Source organism: Cibotium barometz, chromosome 60 (genome assembly GCF_041138505.1).
Source record: "Cibotium barometz isolate CiBa-2024 chromosome 60, ASM4113850v1, whole genome shotgun sequence".
In the NCBI taxonomy this organism is placed as follows: Eukaryota; Viridiplantae; Streptophyta; class Polypodiopsida; order Cyatheales; family Cibotiaceae; genus Cibotium; species Cibotium barometz.
The window spans coordinates 26,706,722-26,722,930 of record NC_141105.1 but is presented as its reverse complement, the minus strand read 5'-3'; the positions used below and the strand labels follow the sequence as shown (position 1 = coordinate 26,722,930).

Here is a 16,209-nt window from a genome sequence, read left to right as displayed (position 1 = left end):
AGGTCAACAAACACATGGCCAGGTGTCAAACATTAAGATGGTTTGACCCTAGACCTAAGACAACCATACTCCAGGGTTAACTAAAGACTTCATGCATTCTCAAGAATATATCCAATAAGGTTAATCTCATTAATGATGTACACTAACACATTAGGCAACTTCGAAAACTAAGTAGTGCTTTGACAAAGTCCATGTGGTCATGCATTATAGTTCATGCAATTAGTTGAACAGTAAAAACGAAAGAGAGTGGGCATGGAAGAATTACACCTGTAAATTGGAGATCTCCTTGATTCGATGAGAAATGGCTGCAATTTGATGTACATATTTATGTATGAACGTTGGCGCAGTCTCAGGACTTGAAAGCGAACCCACCTGAAACTTTTCAACATGTACAACCAACTAACACGTACTATACCTCGAGAGGCACATGAGTGGAAAAAATAAGGATTCGTTAAGCACACAAAACTAAAAACAACTTGAAAACATTAACCTACCTACCAATCACCACACTAATACTGAGGTCAAGGTAAGAGGATGTTGTAGAGTCCTGGCTCTAGCCCTAAGGCTAAGCCTCTATCTGCATCATCCAAATAAATAAAGTCCGCCTCGGTAGTGCCATGAGTTTCATCCGTCCATTCATCGTCGTCAAATATATCTTCTTTGTTTTCCCATCCACATAAACTCATTAAGAATGTAACCATGTGAGGATAGTCATCTTGTGGGAAAGGAAAGTCTTGGGCTATCGGGGATATGTCCTCTCTACGGAGTAGGGGTCAGTCATGGTCAATAGGCGAATTAACCATTCTAATTCCTCAACATTTTCCTCTCTGGCTAGTACATCTATATGATCGAATTCGGTTTTAATTACAGGAAAGCACATGTGAATAATCTGAGAAAGGTACAGATGATACCTCTCACCAAAAGTGGGAGTGGATGAAGTGTGTGATGCTCGTGCATTTGCCATATCTGCAAACACAGATATAGCATCAGTAGGTTTATGACAGGTCAATCTAGTTCCTAATTGTATGCGGATATTTCTCCTCTTAATGTGCTCTTGCTCTTTTTACTATTTTTTGTTTTTCTTTTCTTTTTTTGTGTATGAAGCTATACATATACATCCCCTCAAATTTAGGAATTACATATGGTCACGGAAAAAGGTTAGGGAGGAAGTAATAGAATATCGAGCGTGAGTACATGCTCTCCCCTTCCTTGGGTATATAATATTTTTTGCAATGATGTTGTAGCCTCTTGGAACCAATTTGTCCAGCGGTGGGTCAGAGGTGGTGATGTGGTCAGATAGCTTTTTATGACCCTTGTGGCTACATCAAATTGCAGAGATGGTAGTGTACGCTCCCATGAATGAACGGAGGAAATGGTTTCTGACGATACTATTACCAGGGGAGATGTAGACTCATTGGTTACTTGGTGGGTATTGACAAGGGTAGGTGTAGGACTGTACAGAAACCTCCATATCAACGGGTACCTGGCATGAGGAGCTAGAAGCTTCATGTGGCTCCCCCCTTCCTGAGCTAGGTGGTATCGATCGATATCGTTTGGGAATCCAAACTAGCTCTGGAAGAAGTGGTGTGGAGCACTCTGTTACCTTTCCCTTACCACGGTCTTGAATTGTCGTTGAGGTGGCAACGTTTGGTTTGCAAGGTTTTACAGGGGATGTAGAGGGATTCAACTTATGTTTAGGGACCCAAATTTGGTCATTCCCTTCGTAATATCGTTGGGCTGCTAATAATTTTTTGGGAATCCAACGTGATGTCACATTGCCTTTTCTTAGGCGGGTAGCTACTTTCCTACTACGAGGCTTCTTATCTGAACGAGATTGAGTAGTGGAGGTAGCCGTTAAACGAATCTTTTGGGACCCATTTGTATGTACTCTTTGGTATAGTAAACGGAGCCTTGGAGACCACACGGCCTATTTCCATTCTTGGCATTGAATCGTTTGAGGGGTGGAAAACAATCAAAGATGGTTTGGCCACTTGACTTTGTGATTTCTCGTTATTTAGTATTTTGTCCCGAGTTGATGGCTTAGGTGCGGGATTTTGAGCGCTCTGAGAGCTGGTTCTTGCGTTGTAACTCGCCTGGTTGCCCAATCAATATTGCACTTTGTGGCTAACATCCATTTGTGCCATAAGTTTATGGTCCCCTCCATGGTACCAGTAGGCATAACCAAAAAGCTTTGAATTACGGTCCCCTTGTCATAGGCAACAGGAGTGTGCAGAATTCCTGAGACAGGGGTTTTCTTTTTATTGATACCCTTAACTTGGACTGCACTCTTGGATAAAGGTGGTTTTCCAAGTTGACACCATACTCCATATGATAGCAAATTGTGTTGAGCTCCGGTATCCAATAATGCATTATACAGCACCTCTCTGTAGTAGCTCAATTGGGTATCTTAGAGGCGGGTCAGATTCTAGTGAATCCTCCTCTGCCTCCTCAAAAAATGCTTGCGTAATTCCCAAGTTGGCTTCTTGTTGGCGCCTAACACCATGCTGTTGACGTTCTTTGGCTTCAACTCATGCTTGTATCTTCTCGAGCTCAGCTTGTTCTTTGGCTGCCTTTTTCTGATGGATTGCATGTAACTCCTCTTGGCTCAAGGGGTCATCGTATCTTTTGAATTTACTCCCATTGAGGAATCCAATAGTTTCAACTCCATCGAGAGTCTCCACTCGGATGGTACCTTGCGGGGTAATTTCACATGCTCTATACGGTCCCTTACCAGCATATTTGAGCTTCTTCTTTTTGTTACGCACTCCATACAATAGGACTTTATCCCCAACCTTGATGTCCTTGACTTTCAGGTGGCGATCAAATCATTTTTTCCTTCTATCCTTCTCCACACAAGGGCATTGTACACAGCCAATTGTCTTTCTTCATTTAGCCGCTCAAGGATATACAAACGCTCTACTAAGGGATTACCATCCCAACCCTCTTGAGTAGCAACACGAAGACTAGGAATGACAAATTCCCACGGCATGACTTCTTCTTGGCCATATACCATCTTGAATGGTGTGCAATTAATAGCCACTTTGTATGCAGTACGATAGGCCCATAAAGCTGACGTAAGCTTTAGATCCCAATCCGTGCGATGAGCCTCAACAGTCTTTGTCAGAACTGAAATTAAGGTCTTGTTGGTACTCTCGACTTGGCCATTCGTGCTTGCGGCGGATAATAAGGAGTAGATTTATAATGGGATATCATGAAATTTGTTGTGAGCTCCTTAATCACTTCATTTATAAAATGGGTACCATTGTCGCTCACAAGTTCAAAAGGACAACCGAAGCATGTGATTATATTTTCAAAGAGGAACTTGGGTGTTGTCCTCGCATCTGCCTTATGTGTCGCTTTCGCTTAAGCCCATTTGGTCACATAGTCAGTGGGGCCACAATAATATAGCGCGATTGTGTGCTGCGGGCCACTGGGCTAATTGGACCTGCAAAGTCTAAACCCCACTTTTCAAATGGTTGATTTACTCTAATTGGATGTAGGGGCATATGATCTTTCCACTGGGGTTTCTTGTAGCATTGGCATTCATTGCAACCCTTCACAAAAAGTGATGCATCTTGGAACATAGTGGGCCACCAATACCCTGATTGTAAGATCTTTCGCACAGTTAAGTCTCCTAAGAAGTGACCACCGGCTACGCCCATATGTGCCTCTTGCAAAATATATAGATACTCATCCTCTCGGGCATAACGTCTAAGAACTTCATCCTTTCCTCTTTTATAAAGAGTCTTGGCCATCAAGCAATAGGGTTCGCATTCCTTGATCAGCTTTCAAGCTAGATCTTTACGAAGCTTTTTAGGTGGGAAGCCATTAACCAAAAAGTTAACAATCTTCTCACTCCATTCACAGGCATTGTCTCCACCATGAACAAGGAAGTGTCAGGTAAGTCATCAACTCCTGTAGGGGCTTCACCATTAGGTATGCGAGACAAATGATCAGCCATGACATGTTTTTTGCCAGGTCTCACAACAACAGTGAAATCAAACTCAAGAAGAATCAATAGCCATCGTGTGATTCTTCTTGTGGAGCATGGTTTGTTTACCAGATACAACAATGCTTGATGATCCACATAGAAAACAAACTTGGTGGCAAGAAGGTAATAACAAAATTTCTTTACTGCATATATCATTGCCAACCCTTCTCGCTCCGTAGTGGTGTAGTTCATTTCAGCATCATTCAACTGGCGTGACTGGCAAAGCTAATGGGGTAGTCTAGTTTATGTTCTCCAAGTTGAGTTAGTACACACCCAATAGAAAAGTTTGATGCATCAATATGCACAAAGAAGATTAAATCCCAGTTAGGCATTCTCAAGATTGGAGCACTCGCCACCAAGGCCTTCTTTAATAGCTCATAGGCACGGTCACAATCTTCGATCCAAATAAACTCGATGTGAGAAGCTTGTACAATGGCCGAGCTATCTTAGTGAAGAATAAAATAAACCTTCGATAATAACCAACATGGCCCATAAAGCGTTGGACTCCCTTATAGTTGGTGGGTGGGGGAAATTCCAAGATGACCTTGATTTTACTGTCATCGTCAGTGGAAATCTCATTTTTGGACACTATGTGCCCTAGAATAACCCCGTGTTTAACCCAGAATTGGCATTTGAAAGGATTCAATGAGATGCAATATAATCTACACCTTTCGAATATTTTTTGTAAACACATCAAGTGCTCGTCCCAAGAGGAATGAACACAAAGATCATCTAAGAAAGCTTCACAAAAGTCCCTTAGATATTCCTTAAAGGCTGTGTTTATCAATCGTTGGAATGTTGCAGGTGCATTGGTCAAGCCAAAGGCCATGACGCGAAAGGCAAACACTCCAAACTCCGTTATAAAAGCTATTTTAGCTTGGTCCTCTACTGCAATTGTGATTTGATTATATCCAGAGTACCCATCTAAAAAGCTATAAGTCTCCTTACCTGCAACTCTTTCAAGCACATGTTCAGAATACGGCAAGTAGTAATGATCCCTTCTGGTGGCTGCACTTTTTGAGATCAACGCACACTCTGAGTTTCCCATTCTTCTTTGGTACAATGACTATTGGAGAAACCCATTCTGAGTGCTCAGTAGGGTATATGAATCCACATTTTATAAGCTTTTCAATTCTCTCTTGCACAATCTTTGCATACTTAGGATTCATTGGATAGGGATGTTGCTGGACTAGTTTAGCAGTGCTAATCATTGGAACTGTGTGTTGCACCACAGAGGGTGGAACACCCTTCATATCATGGTATGTCCAAGCAAATATGTCCTTGAATTCTTTAAGAAGCCTCTTAAGTGTAGCTTCTTCCGTCTTGGTGAGGTCTTGAGCAATAAAAACTGGGTTAGACTCCTCACCTAGATCTGCTAGTTCTATCTCCTTAACTACCGCCAGGCCATCGTAGACACCGCTACTCCCATTGGTAGGTGTTCGTTAGGCTTTTGTGTAGATGACTTTACGTTCCCCCATGGTAAACGATTTAAAATGCTCGGGTGCTGGGTGTAAGTCTACCGGTTCTTGTTGTGCCATGCTTTTTTCTTTTAATTCTGCATCCTTTTGTTGCTGAGCTAACTCTCGGTTTTGGCGCCTTCTCGCAGTACGACTTAATTTCGGCTTCTCTTCGATTTCTAATTGGGCGATGTCATGAGGTTGTGGAATGCACCACATGACACTTTGGAGGTATTGTCCCCAATTATCCGCTAATTTTCGATGAGCATAAATAGCTCCTACATAACTAAGCCATTCTGTAGTGGATCTCTCTTTGTTTATTGTAGTCCGTACATTAGCTCGATAGCATTGTCGCTTATGTCTCGTTTTCTTCTTATAAAGTTTTTGATTTTTATTTCTATCAAATTCGAACTCACTTGGTCGATCTTCACTTGTGTCCCCCTGACTTTCGGATGAACTGCAAGAGGTCACTCTCCTAGGCCTTGAGCACATTGCTTCCACACTTGGGTGAATATTTGATTCATACCCCCTATCAGGCTCAAAGTCAGTTTCTTCTTGAGATTGAGACTCAGAGTTGCATTGGTCAGAGTCTTCGCTACTGTCAATGTCAAGGGAGTTTGCCACTTTCTTGCCATCAAGAGTCAAGTGCATGACACTTATCATGTTTACTGGCACTAATGGTGGCATATCTTGCCCCTCAAGCGTTACCCAACTTGTGCCTCTATTTCCCCAGGTGTCTATGGTTGCCGCTAGGTGTACCCAATCTACGTTATCCGACTCAGTCATGCCCGGTAGGACATCCATGTAAGGAGAATCTTTCCTACCATCAGTTTCTTTTTTGCATGTATAGCAATACTTTAATGGGGTTGAGTGAATAGTGGTATCCGATCGATTATCGATGATAACCTTGCTTCCTAAAGGATGCGTGTGACCATTCTCAAGATCAACTCAAATGACAGAGTCCTGGAATTGTAAGTAGACATGGTTTTTCGACCAGTCATGCACCATTTGTGCTTCCCTCATGAAGGGGTGTCCTAAGATCATTTGATATGACATAGGATGCCTAGAGAAATCCATTACAATGAAGGTATGTGTGCCAGACTGACACCAAATCGCTTTTCCCAATGAATTTTCCTGGCCGGTCCTTTTCGGCCTTTTCCGGGCCTTCGGATGCCCGTTTTCAGCGCTTCCGGTGTCGTTTTGGGGGTTTTGGACCGCTCCGGACGCGCCGGCAATGTTTGAATCACCTGCTACCACCAAATTGCGTTTTTCGACGAATATCTATAGTTGCATGTACTTGCTTTAATAGTTTTGCTGATTTTGGGTGAAGAAAATTCAAAAAATCGTGAATTTCTTACAGGGCCCCAAAACGAGTTCCCTCTTTTCCTAATGTCTTCCCATAGATTCCCAACAGTTTTTAGTCACAATGCTCACTCCAGCACCACCATCAAGGATTCCCTTTAGAGTTAATCCCTTGGTAGTAATGGGGAGGATTGCATTAGATTCGTCACCTTCAAAGTACTGTCCCAACTTGTTAACAAGTATTTCAACGAGACCGAGTCTTCATCTAGGTTGGGCTATAGATCCAAATGTTCCTCCTCATCTTGAAGCGTGTCGGGTCTATCCATATTTGCAAATTGTGGTAACCCCACCTTCAGTTCTCCATTGAGAAATGCCCGAAGAGCTAAGAATAGCTCAGGATCTCCGTATAACTTGGATATGATCGTGGTTCTGATTTCAGAGGACATGAAATCCATTAGTTTGGACACATTCAACAGTACTTTTCGAGATATCGACCCCTGACTTTGAAGATGGAATCACTTCCTCTTCGATGGGGTCAGGCATTCCCTCACTAAACATTCTTTCAAGCAAGAAGGGTGTTTGCCCACTTCCTGATGTCCTATCCTCACTTTCTTTCCCGAATGATACTAGCTATAGCTAATAGTTTATGGCTCCTATGAGGCTGAACTTGTGTAGGAAACACTGTGTCTGGAATTTTGATTCTTCTAGGGTCTGTTAGCTCCAGTTCTCTTTGTGTTTCTTCCACCAAACCCCTTAAGTGTTACACTTGTTCAATCTCCTCAACTGGGTTTGGGTAAGTTTCAATCTTTTTCTTGAGGGTTTTTGGCCCACGTGGCTTGTCTTTGAGAGTCTCAATCAGTCTGGGTGGCCGAGAGGGCATTAGCTGACTTGGTTGTGGGGCCGGGGGAGTTTCCCTTTATTTCCCCTGATTCATGTATTCGCTTGATTCTCCTTCGTTGAGCTCCCGAGTGGGTTCCTCAAAGTAGTGGCTTTGGTTCCCATAGTTTCTATTGAATCAGAATCATCTTCCGGATCATTCATATACACGGGGTCGTCTCCTGTTCCTATATTAGTCTTTGAACTAGGCTTGGAGCTTGTGGCATTAAGTGATCTCTTCCACCGCGTTTTCTTTTTCTTTGCTCGAGCAATTGATGCGGTATCCCTTTCTTCAAGAATGTAGTTTTGATTTTGAAGCATTGACCGTCGTGTGACTACATTCGAGGGCACAACAGGTGTGGTTCCTTGTGCCTCATTGGTGACCTCAACCAAATTCAATGGCATAATCTTGGGTGCACTCAGATTATGTGGACATTGAGCAATCAAATAATCTATGCCACAACGATTACATGTAAGTACCGGCATTGTCTTCCCCTCAATGTCGAAGAAGTCGTCAACCATCACATGCATAGTAAGATCCTCCATGATCTCATATGGCATTAGTGGTGGAGATAATTCCTCTCCATGAGAGGAGGTTCATCACTCACCAATATATGAGCACCCAAATATAAGAGGGTTAAAGAAGTCATCAATCATCACCTTCATAGTAGCAAGATCCTCCATGATCTCATGTGGCATTGGTGGAGATAATTCCTCAACGAGAGGAGGTTCATCCCTCACCAATATATGAGCACCCAAATATAGGAGGGTAATCACTTATCACAATAGAGGAGGGGGTCATCACTCACCAATATATGAGCACTCAAATATAGGAGTAGGGTTATCACTCACAAATTAATGAGCATTGGTGGAGATAATTCCTCCATGAGAGGAGGTTCATCACTCACCAATATATGAGCACCCAAATATAGGAGGGTCATCACTCAGAGGAGGAGGTCATCACTCACCAATATATGAGCACTCACAATAGAGGAGGAGGTCATCTCACAATAGAGGAGGAGGTCATCACTCACCAATATATGAGCACTCAAATATAGGAGGAGGGTTATCACTCACCAAGATAGGAGGGTCATCACTCATCACAATAGAGGAGGGTGTCATAACTCACCAATATATGAGCACTCAAATATAGGATCAGGGTTATCACTCACCAATGTATGAGTACTCAAATATAAGAGCAGGGTTATCACTCACCAAGTAATGAGCACCTAAATTCTCTTTGTGGAGTCTAAATTTCAATCCTCCACTTAACTGAATAGTGTGGCATCAAAAGAAAGACTCTAAGATGGGTACCCTCCTTGTCCTCATCCTAATATAGCACAAAGTAAATTCATTAATGGTTGAGTATAATATTGTTTAGACAAGAATCATGGCATTTAAATGCATACCCATTTGAAGAATCACGATGCCGAAGCGGTCCAAATCATCCATATTCATCCACATGTCTTATCATAATTTGACATTGACACACAATCACACCTTTGCATCGTACATGGACACGATATCTTTTAACATAACCATTCCCTCACTTTGGTGAGCTACCCCACCTCCTCCTCCTCTCGATGACGAAGATGACCTATTGTCATGTGGTGCCTACAAACACATCATGCTAATATCAACACCTAAATCACATTTATGAATATAAAACTTTTTTCTCTCTAGATTTTTTAGCTTTTTGCATTTTTTTTCTATATTTTTGGTTATAAATGTGGCTATTTTTGCAATTTATTGAGGCAGTTATAGACGTGACTAACACATGATTAGGACCATGATTTAATCATGATTGTATAATCATACAAATTGGGATTGGATGCCGTTGCTACACATTGTGCATCGTGTATAACTACTCCCTCTCTTAATGAAGTTCCACCTTATTCTTTTCATGTAAGGACTCATCTCTAATCAATCATTGATCTCCTCTTTCCCTCCTCTCTAATTACTCTCCCCTCTTCAATCTTGTAGGCAAGCAAGGTTGATCAAGAAAGAATAAGAAGTTTCTAAGTTTCAACCTAATTTTCCCTCTTCTCTCTTCCTTCCCCTCTTCAATCTTGTGAGCAAGCAAGGTAGATCAAAGAAAGCATAAGAAGTGTCTTTTTGAACCTAATCTTCATTTTATTCAGGCAATCTTTTATTTCCTATTTGAAAACAACCTTGAAGAAAAGTAGAGTAGAGTATTCACTTACCTCCATAGGCTCCTTTCTTTTCTCCCTTGTCTTCTCCTTATAGCAAGTAAAAATATTGTAATAATACCTTATCTTATGCATGTGTAATGTAGGCATAAGTATGTGGAAAAGTAGTTAGATTTGCATTTAATGTAGCACCTCTTAAATCTATTAATAAGAGGCCTTTATGCATCCATGCATAAGATGCCTCTCCGCATGTATACATATGCATCCATGTATATGTATAATGCATGAGTCCTTTCTATGCATAGAGAATGCATAAAGAGGACTCTATACGTGAGAATCCTCTTATTATGCAAAGAGGAAGATGCCTCTATGCACAAGAAGCCTATGCATTGCCTCTTATGCATAGAGACCTATTATGCATTGCCTCTATGCACAAGAAGCCTATGCATTGCCTCTTATGCATAGAGACCTATTACGCATAGAGGCCTAAGAGGCCTCTATGCGTAGAGGCCTCTTACGCATAGAGGCCTAAGAGGCCTAAGAGGCCTCTATATGCACAAGAAGCCTATGCATTGCCTCTTATGCTTAGAGACCTATTACGCATAGAGGCCTAAGAGGCCTCTATGCGTAGAGGCCTCTTACGCATAGAGGCCTAAGAGGCCTAAGAGGCCTCTATGCGTAGAGGCCTCTTACGCATAGAGGCCTAAGAGGCCTAAGAGGCCTCTTATACATAGAGGCCTCTTTGCATAATAATCCTTTTTGCATAAGATACCTATGTCTTATAGGGCCTTATTTACCATACTTTGCCTTATTGTGTCTATGTAGGGTCTTTGTCGTTGTATGTCAATAGATGCAAGCTCCATCAAGAAGAAAGAAGAAAGCATAAGAGTAAGTTAAGTGTCCTTATCAACGTAATGTTCATTTATTTTTACATGTATTTTTTAATGCTCTATGCTACTTTTGCACCTTTGAGTGTCCTTTGGGAGTTGTATTTTTTAATGCTCTATGCTCTATGCTACTTTTGCACCTTTGAGTGTCCTTTGGGAGTTGTATTTCTCTTCTCCCTATGCATTGCATCTATGCATAGGCTTAAATAGAGGCCTCTATGCAAATGGCTTGCATAGAGGTCTCTTATGTGTAGGGGCCTTTTATGCATAAGAAGCCTCTTATGCATAGAGTCCTCTTACGCATAAGAACCCTCTATATAGGCATCTTATGCATAGAGGCCTCTTGTGCAAAGTCTCTTTATTTATAGAGGCCTCTTATGGTGGATAAGAAGCCTCTTATGCATAGAGTCCTCTTACGCATAAGAACCCTCTATATAGGCATCTTATGCATAGAGTCCTCTTACGCATAAGAACCCTCTATATAGGCATCTTATGCATAGAGGCCTCTTGTGCATAGAGGCCTCTTGTGCAAAGTCTCTTTATTTATAGAGGCCTCTTATGGTGGATAAGAAGCCTCTTAATGCGTAGAGGCTTTGTATGCATACATTAGGGGAATGGGAGGTCACTTTTGGGCCATGTAAGAAAGTCCAACTCAGCATAGAGAGAGTATGTGAAACATTAAAAAAATAGTAAAGAACACTTATATAAAATGATTGAAAAAATAAAATTATATCATTCTTATAACCTTTTACAAAATTGTTAGTATTTAAAGAATGGCCGTGTCATTATAATATATTAGTTTTTAAGAACGTATACAAAATAAGTCATTATAAATTTAGAATAAGGATGTGTATAGAATAAGTCATTATAAATTTAGATATATTCTTTGTATCACAATCACTATAAGATGATTATTCTCTAAAGTATAAATTTTTGTGCCAATCATGTTCTTTGTATTTTCTGCATAGTATCTAAGACTCATTTCAAAAACTAGAAACATAAAAACTAGCAAAGTATAAACTTTTATGCCAATCATCTTCTTTGTATTTTCTACATAGTATCTAAGTCTCATTTTAAAAAGTAGAAACATAGAAACTATAGAAGAGATTTATATAATTATCACATATAGAGATTGATAGAGAATATGAGTCACTTAAGAAATGAAACAAGGTGAGTACTTTGACTCCATTAGAGGAAACTAATATAAGAATGTAAGGAAAAAAGAACATGGATCTCTCCAACAGATGAAAGAATTTATCCAAAGAATCCTATTACAAATTCTACACCCCCATTCTCAAATATCACAAGTCTTCTTCGGTTCACAATTGATGGAATAAATGGTCACCATGGATATACGATGCATCTTCATGCAGAAAATGAAGTCCTAAAGTTCAAAAAATATCTCAATATATCAAAATTTAGAGATTAATAGCAGAGAATGAAACTTATATAGAAGCTAAGGTCAACTTATACATAAGCTAAGGTCAAATAAACAATTGCCACATTAGAAAATAACCTTATTGAAGCAAGGAGAAATAATATTGTACCTAGTGTTTATTCAAGAAAGAATAAAGTTAATAATATAGAGAATATCTTAACCAGTGATGATGGGTGGAAGCCTTTAAAAAATTGTTCAAGCAACCATGTATTCTTTGATACTAACTATTTGTTATTTTTCCTTTAGATTTATTTACATTCTCTTTAAATAAATTATAATTTTTATTATAGGGGAATATTTTATCCACATAAAGAAAACATTGATCCATGTAAAGCTGTTAATAGATATAGTAAGCTTGTTGATGCTTCAATTATACGAAATATGTGTGAGAAAAATGATACAAAAAAATTAAGAGCAAATTCATTGAAGAGTCTTTATGAAGAAATACCATAGACACAAATGTAATCTAATCAACACTTGATAATGTGGGTATCAGATGCAATACAACGTGATGGTTTGAACAGGCAATAGATACATCTACCATATTGCATTGGGACAAAATAGCACATGGAAAAGAATGTAATAAATGAGTTTTTAATAAAGATTTTAAGTACAATCACTTTCATATTCGAAAGTATTATTGAGATATTTTAAGATATTCATCTCTATACTTTTATACTAAGAAATAATAAGTGATAAATAAGAAACTTTTGTTACAGATGCCTTTCTATTATTGGTCTAGGACCCTTCTCTCTCTAGAATGAAATGGCCCAAAAATGACCTCCCGATATGGAGGCCTCTTTTATGCGTAAGAAGCCTCTATGCATATATGCATAGAGGGGATTACATAGATGCCTCTTATGCATAAGAAGAATCTTATGCATGTTTATGCATTAGAGGCCTCTATTTATCTATGTATAGAGGCCTCTATGCATAAGAAGCCCTTATGAAGTAGAGGTCTTATATGTAGAGGTCTCTCTTATGTGTGGAGGATTCTTATGAATAAGAAGTCTCTATATATATTAAGCCTCTTCTATGTAGAAAGGCCTCTATTATGCATAAGAATCCTCTATGCATCTATACATAAGAGGCCTCCATGTATCTATGCATAAGATGCCTCTATGTATCTATGCATAAGAATCCTCTATTCATCTATGCATAAGAGGCCTCTTATGCATAAGAGGCCTCTTATGCATAGATGCTTCATATGAATAAGAAGACTCTTACAAGCTAAGAAGCCTCTTACACATAGGGAGTCCTCTATGCATCTATGCATAGAGGCCACTTATGCCTATGGATAGAGGCAATGCATAGACAATGAGAGATAATGCATAGGCATTGCCTCTATGCATAAGAAGAGTCATCTATACATATATACATAGTATCCCCTATGCATAAGAGGCCTCTATACATCTATGCATAGAATCCTCTTATACATCTATGTATAAGAGGAGAGACAATGAGAGATAATGCATAGGCATTGCCTCTATGCATAAGAAGAGTCATCTATACATATATACATAGTATCCCCTATGCATAAGAGGCCTCTATACATCTATGCATAGAATCCTCTTATACATAGATGCCTCTTATATGCATAGAAGCCTCCTTATGCATAAAAAAACTCTTATTCAAAGAATTCTCTTATGTGTAGAGGCCTCTAAGAATTAAAAATGCATAAGAATCCTCTTTTGCATAAGAGGCTCTATGCCTCGTTGTAGTGCCTTGTTGACATACTTTACCTTGTTATGTCTATGTAGGGGCCTTTTGTATGCCATAGAGGCAAGCTCCATCAAGCAAGCAAGCAAGATGATCCATCAGCAACAAGCAAGCAAGTTGATCCATCAAGCAAGCATAGAAGAAAGGTAAGTCTTTTTAAACCAAATCTTCATTTCTTTCATACAATCTTTTATGCTCTATGGTAATTTTACACCATCAAGTGTTTTGGGAGCTTTCCTATGCATTTCCTCTATATATAGCCTTTCATACCTTTCATAGAAGCCTGATGCATATGACTTGCATAGAAGCCGCTTATGACTTGCATAGAGACCTCGTATGCATAGAGACCTCTTATGCATAAGAAGCTTGTATGCATAGAAAGCCTCTTTTGCATAGAGGCTTCTTATGCAAAAGAATCCTCTTATGTGAGTGTAGACACCCTTCTTCTTCAAATGCATAACATGAGAAAAAGGAAGAAGGAGAATAATAATAATAATAATAATAATAAGGAGAAGAAGAAGAAGAAGAAGAAGAAGACGACGACGAAGAAGGAGGAGGAGGAGGAGAAGAATAATAAGAAGAAGAAGGAGGAGAAGGAAAAGAATAATAAGAACAAGGAAGAGAAGGAGAAGAACAATAAGAAGAATAAGGCATGCATGTACTCATGTTTTTTAAAAATTTATCTTCACATGAAAGACAAGTAAAATAAGGAGTACATTCTAGCTTTCTTATTATGAATATGCTTCTTCTTCTTTTGCTTTGGGATAGGGTCTATGGCTAAGAATGAGGTGATAAAGAAAAATCCATGTCTTCTTATTATTATTATTCATGTTAAGACAAAGAAGAAAAATCATTCTTACCACATGACATGCTTCTTCTTCTTCTTAACATGAAGAATAAGAAGAAGAAGAATCATGAAGAAGAATAAGAATAATAAGAATACGAAGAAGAAGAAGAAGAAGAATTATGATGTATTTTTCTTCTTCAAATGAATGAGATGATAGAGAAGAATAAGCAATGCATGTGGCAAGTCCTTTTCTTCTTCTTCAAATGCATGATATGAGCGAAAACAAGGAGGAGGAGGAGAAGGATGTGGATAAGGAGAATAATAACAATAATAATAATAATAAAACATGCATGCAGTATTCATATTAATGTTGGTGTTGTTGTTGTTGTTTATTGTTGTTGTTTTTTTCCTTTACATTAATGGAAAGAAGAATAGTATTCTTGTTATTCTTCTCCTACTCCTCATCCTCCTCCTTCTCACATGCATTCTTATTCTTCTTCTTCTTCTTTTTCCTTCATTTCATGCTCTTCTTATCCTCCTCCTCCTCCTCCATTTTCTTCTCACACGCATTCTTCTTGTTCTCCTCCTTCATTTCATAATATCAAGAAGAGGAAGGATAATCCACACATGAAATGGAACAAGGAGGAAATAAGCATCATCATCTTTTTATTCACATGCATAAATAAGAAGAAGATTGAAAAGAAGAAGAAGCAACATAGCTCATGGATTCTTCAAAACAACATAGAGTACCGACAACCCCGTGTGGTTACACAACGTCAAGGCTCTTTGTAAGATTTACACCACAGATGGGTGGAAATAGTTTCTTAAAGCATAATGTTGTAATTTTAATTTTAATTTTAATAATTTTAATTTTAATAATTTTAATTTTAATAATTTTAATTTTAATAATTTTAATTTTAATAATTTTAATTTTAATTTCTAATTTAAGGAAAAAAATCATCATAGGCCCATCAGTCTCATTAACCCTTTGAGTTTTTTACAAAGCATCATTTGAAAATTCTCAAAGTACTAGCACAATTGGAATGTGTACAAACGTTTTAGAAACATCGATTCTTTGAAATTTACAAAGCATATGTTAATGACGTTTTTAGTCCTACCATTGGAAATCTATCTAAAATTTGGATGGCATGCACACTAACAAGGGTGCACAAGGTAGTAGAGATAGGACTCAAATTAATGATCTTTATATATCTTAGGAGGTTTCCAAACCTATCTATATATAGTACTAGGGGTGGTCGTATCATAAGTCAACTCTAATCAGCCACTCTATGACTGGTTTCAAATGGATTGGACAGCCAACCACATCATCTATAATAGACTATACAAAAGGCTCTTAGTCTTGGAACTACTTCCATACCCATCTGTGGCCTTGCAAAAACCTGAAGGGGACAAGGTGTGTCCTATGAGGATCTCCTTCTAACCAAGAGTGGCATGTTTAAGCATAGTGCAATATGCCATATCCAAAGGTGAAGTAACTTTTTGATGGAAAAAGCTCCACCAGTTATATAGAAGAGATGAGCTAGAACAATATCTATAGATCAAAGAGAACTAAGGAGAAGAAGAGGGAACATGCACACATTA

General features: G+C 39.0%; 1 pseudogene; it reads right to left on the bottom strand.

The window, feature by feature from the left end:
- Window positions 1–1,158: 1,158 nt before the first annotated feature.
- On the bottom strand, window positions 1,159–9,090 carry LOC147605182 (uncharacterized; annotated as a pseudogene).
- Window positions 9,091–16,209: the final 7,119 nt, after the last annotated feature.